Source organism: Engraulis encrasicolus, chromosome 9, assembly GCF_034702125.1.
Source record: "Engraulis encrasicolus isolate BLACKSEA-1 chromosome 9, IST_EnEncr_1.0, whole genome shotgun sequence".
NCBI classification, from domain to species: Eukaryota; Metazoa; Chordata; class Actinopteri; order Clupeiformes; family Engraulidae; genus Engraulis; species Engraulis encrasicolus.
The window spans coordinates 9,373,021-9,378,290 of NC_085865.1; the positions used below are offsets into that span (position 1 = coordinate 9,373,021).

The 5,270-nt window shown below is 43.5% G+C and overlaps 1 long non-coding RNA gene across 1 annotated transcript; it reads right to left on the reverse strand.

Annotated features, from left to right (window-relative positions):
- Positions 1-427: 427 nt before the first annotated feature.
- Positions 428-2,820, reverse strand: LOC134454964 (uncharacterized). Its single transcript, XR_010035953.1, has 4 exons — positions 2,727-2,820; positions 2,154-2,216; positions 965-1,033; positions 428-723 (listed from the first exon to the last, which is right to left on the reverse strand). It is a non-coding gene; the product is annotated as an uncharacterized LOC134454964 (long non-coding RNA).
- Positions 2,821-5,270: the final 2,450 nt, after the last annotated feature.

Genomic DNA, 5,270 nt, shown 5'->3' on the forward strand with positions numbered 1-5,270 from the left:
CACCCAAAACCTATTTGGGATTTCCACGTACAGCCTTAAAGGCCCCAAAAGGAATTCCAGACCCCACCCTTCAGCCAAAATGCAGCCATAAAGTACCCATAACTGTCCCAGAACTGCCATAAATGAGCCTAAATACTGCCATAATGTACCCATAATTCAGCCATAATGTACCCATAACTCTCCCAGAACAGCCATAAATGACCCTAAATACTGCCATAATGTACCCATAATTGATCCCAAATGTAGCCATAATGGGGCCAAATGTCACTTATTTGTCTTATAAGTTTCCCTGTATACGTATAATGTAAGTACCGGTATACAGAGAAACTTATAAGACAAATAAGTGACATTTGGCCCCATTATGGCTACATTTGGGATCACTAAATATTCCTGTTTTATTGTTGAAAATCGCACATTTAATAAATGCGTGATTTTCAACAATGAAACTGGAATATTTATGCATCTAGAAAAAAAAACCAAGACAATTAAATACATTTCATTATACTTTATTGCCTCCAAATGCTGTGACTGGTTAGGGTGGGCAAGTGGCTGGATTTGATGGATGAGTATAGCTGCACGGCAGGTGGTGGAGGACTGGGTGACTTGATGGGTGCTTGGATGTCTGGGTACAGGCCTCTTGTTTTCATCTTGGTCCCCTGGCCAGTAAAAGCAGGTACTCTATTGCCACATAGAGGTAGGTAGATCAGATCAGATTCGCGACATCTAGGAAAGAATAAAAAGATAAACCAAATTTGAATTACTACATGCAAAAGTAACTTTGAAAACAGTGGCATTAAATTTTTTTTCTTCTTTTATTTAACCTTTATTTAACCAGGAAATTAAACCCGTTGAGATTAAAAATCTCTTTTAACAAGGGTGTCCTGGACAAGTGGCGGCACAAATGCACTTGATTAATAGAGTAATAGACGGGAGAGGGGGGAGGGGTGTTATTAAAATTTGGTACCTGTTTTTGAGATCCGATTTGATTGACCCCTCCCACAGGTGACTGCAGTGTCCGTTCGCAGCACAGCATCTGAAAAGAGAATGTAGATGTTATTTCATATTTTATACATTTTAAATGACATGAGTAGTAGGCTACAGTAGATTGTACAACCATCTACGGAATTGTCAAAAGTAAAAGGGATAAAAAAAATAGGGGAAAAAAACAATACTCAATCAAACAAAACCCTGCCAAAACATATAACTTGCACTTGAGTATATAGTAGCCCACTGATTCTAAGATCAGAGTACTGGTCAAATTGGAGGTTTTTTAAACCTAGCTTTTAGGTTTTTCAATAACAACAAAGCAGTAGGCTATCTATCTCATTGGGTGTGCCTACAGTAAAATAACTGGTGAAACAGACTAGTCACTATGTTATATCATGTGCCATTGTTAAAGCTTTCTGACAATTAATAATGCTCCCACTACCCTGGACTTGTCAGTAGGCATATCTGAGGTGTTTTTTCCCCCTTATTCAGTCTTTTCAGAGATCCTGGTCTGGGGGCAGGCGTTTGTTTACATTTCACCATGAATTCACTTCTACTTTTACCTTTGACACCTCTAGTAAGCTACTCTCTGTGTTGAGGTATTACAAATGTTAGAGCAAGATTACATAGGCCTACATGGGCCACATTTCTGTATACGGTTTACCCCCTGTTGTTGATAGCTGAACAATACACACTGCCTTAACAACTGATCATGTTAAATAGCCAGCGCTTAAACACAAACCGACCATTGCATTACCCAATACAGACGTATACTTAAAAGCAGTTACATTAAAAGCAAGGACTTTCACAACGAACGAAGATTAGACCAGAGAGAGAGGTTAAAGCGATGGTTCGGAGTAGAATCACCCTAATGCCATTTGAACCGTGACACCCATCCACCTTTACACCCGAAGTGTTTTCTGCCGCAGACTTACATCAACAGAGTTGCCGTGTTATTCGATGTTTATTCCGGTTAGCTTGACTCAAGCGCATATGGATACTGGGCCCCGTCTCCAAACTTTCCCCACAAAAATAACATGTCATTACACCAAACTTCTGCAGTAGCACAAATATGGTCTGTACTCACGAAACGAAGCATTTGGAAGTTTGGAAAGTGGAACCATTTGGAACCATTCAGTGGAAGCATTTGGAAGTGTGGAACCAACCTGTAGTATGCCTGTCAAAAAACAAGTTCCTCCACCGGGTGACTGCCTTCAGCAGCAGCACATCTGAAAAGACAATGTAGAAAAAAGCAGATTCACTCGATTGCTTCAGTAGTAGGCTAGAATTACAGTGAGTCCAACACTTTCCGTGACAGACAGATATTGCTATAGTGCTCTGCTTTGTGCCGATAGGTAGAAGATGCTCCATGCCTGAGTTAGCTAGCTCCCGGCTTTTACTAGCTGTCGTTGGGCAGTTATCTGGGATTGCTAGTGTTGTTGTTCTTTGATTGAAATGCCCTTGGCATTGATATCTGAAAGTGAATTTCAACCACAGAACAACACTTAATCAACCGTTACTGAGTATGAGGGTAGCAACTAAGATTAAATGTCACAGTTGTGTGTCACAGACGTTTGTGTTTTAGCTCCTGTTAAAAGGGTATCTAAGTTTCAGCGCATAACACGGAAACCGACGGTCACAGACCTAGAAATCAACATGAAAACCGATAACACAAAATGCCTCATCTCTTAAGTCATCGGCGGTTGTATTTAATATAAAACCGTTTCAACTGCACTTACCTGCATAAACTGAAGTCTGACACACACTGGCGCTGGGGAAACTGAAGTGAGGCAAGCAGGAGTTTCTCTTGACAGTTGATTTTGGCAGTCTTTTGGGTTGCCGTAAGCGCAGCAATGTAGAACGTTGCTGTCCCGCTCTCCACCCGAGGTTCAGATTTCCTGACACATGCCATAACCTGGCCATAACTCATTCATTCACAGTCCGCGCGTTTTAATGTGTTGTGGGAAGCCATAAACAACCCATATTTTAGCCAAATCTTTGTTTTTTTTGCTTTCCAGAGGAACGCCCCAATTCACTGGCGCCCAGGTCAACCATAACCATGCCAAAATTTTGCCAAAAGCTTATGGCTTGCCAAAAGGAAGCCATAAATTGCAGATATCTGCCAAAACAAAGCCAAAATATCTGCTATCTGGGTTTTATTTAATTATGAGGGGGGGCTCCTAACCAGTTATGCTCACGGCCCCCAAAACCTTAGCAGTGGCCCTGCCTGCCTCGTTCTTCTTCTTGTATGGATCTTGCATCATCACCCCACTATACTGAGATTTGGATGTCTGTTTCGTCAGCTAAAGGGATCCACAGGCCTCTCTTCCCTCTCCTTCTCCCTGGTCATTTAGCTACATTGTTAGCGCTGGTTGACTGATCCGTCCTTAGGGGGAATGTTAGCTGTCTAATAATAACACACAAGCACGGGTGTGACTCGGGCAATGTCCTTGAGAGTGTGTGTGTGTGTGTGTGTGTGTGTGTGTGTGTGTGTGTGTGTGTGTGTGTGTGTGTGTGTGTGTGTGTGTGTGTGTGTGTGTGTGTGTTTCGTGAGTCCTAAGCACTCTGTCACCTGTCGCAGTTCCCTGTGTTGTTTAGGTTTCGTTTTATGCCAGTCGGATGTGTCCCGCTGTGCCTGTAATGTGTGTGTGTTTGTGTGTGTGTGTGTGCGTGCACGTGTGTATGTGTGCGCGTGTGTGTGTGTATGCGTGTGCATGTGTGCGTGTGTTTGTGTGTGCTCGCATGCGTGCGTGTGTGTGTGTGTGCTCGCGTGCGTGTGTGTGTGCGTGTATGCGTGCGTCCTCACTGCGTGTTTCCTGGTTAACCAGTAGCCTGTAAGTAACAGGCTACTGGTACACTGCCTTCTCACGCCTCTCCGCAGGCGTGGTTTAGTCAAAAGATGCTTGCACGTGGTTGGAGCAACCTCATATGAATGACATGGCACTTCGACCACTCACGTTGAAGCTTTGTGACGTAGGACGTGTCGTCACCTAAGCGCCGCCAGGTCGTACAGGTCGGGAATCAAAACAGTTACAGCGTGTTAGAGAAGAGACTAGCAGAGAACATAATGGCTGTAAATGACCGATGTCGTCTTTGCAAGGAAAATCTCAGGATAAAAGGTGTCATTACAAACAGCAGGATTTTCCAGAAGGACACTAATGCAAAATCAATCGAGGAACGGCTGGCAGAAATCGGGTTGACATTAGCAAATGTCCAGGAGCGTTCGTTTCGAATTTGTCAGAAGTGTTTTCGCTTCATTGCTAGGCTAGAAGAGAGTTTGAGTACTTTCAGAGAATGGCAAGACGCAGAAAAAGAACCGAATCACCCTACTATAGGCCTATCCAGTTTAACATCAGCCACGACGACCGCGAGTGCAGCAGACACCACCACCACCACGGCCTCGGCCTAGGCAATCGCAAGCAAACGGGACAGAGCCCGAACCCCATCGGAGCAACCACCGACCCCTGGCCCCCCAGCTCCGAAATTACCGAGGCCAGCAGCCACTGACAACACCCCAGCTCGACAAAGCGTTACAGAGGTGAGAAAATATATTGGGTTGTTAGACAATAACCAATGATTTGCGCCAGTGCAAATACAATAAGCATTTAGCCAATTTAATGGCTACTCAACCTGCTTATGTTAGCTCCACGCATCAAGCCAAGTCTACTTAGCACCATGCCATGGTAAGATAATGGTAGACAACTGTATCGAGAAAATCTCAACTGTCTTTACAACTACTAGCTGTACGCCTGGTTTAAGCAAGTCTTGATTAGACGTGTGTGTGTGTGTGTGTGTGTGTGTGTGTGTCAGTGTATTTGAAGAGCTCTTTTCCACAATGTTGTAAATCCATTTTCAAAAATATTCCAAAATGAAGTGTTTTTGTAGTCTATTTATTGCTAATATCACTGAAATGTGTTTTATAATGTTTACATTTGTTCTGAAAATACCACATAACATTAAACCAGTTCCAATTTTCCCAAATGCCATCATAAAGTTGGATTTAAAAAATAAAATAGGAATAAAATGACTTCTCATTTTGGAAAAGAGCTCTTCGTTTGGTGGTGTGTGTGAGAGAGAGAGAGAGAGAGAGAGAGAGAGAGAGAGAGAGAGAGAGAGAGAGAGAGAGAGAGAGAGAGAGAGAGAGAGAGAGAGAGAGAGAGAGAGAGAGAGAGAGAGAGAGAGAGAGAGAGAGAGAGAGATCAGTCCACCAAGCTCACCAGTCCACACATTTGCTTGTGGTGCCCATCCCCCATTGTCACCCCTCTCTGCCCCTCTCCCACTTT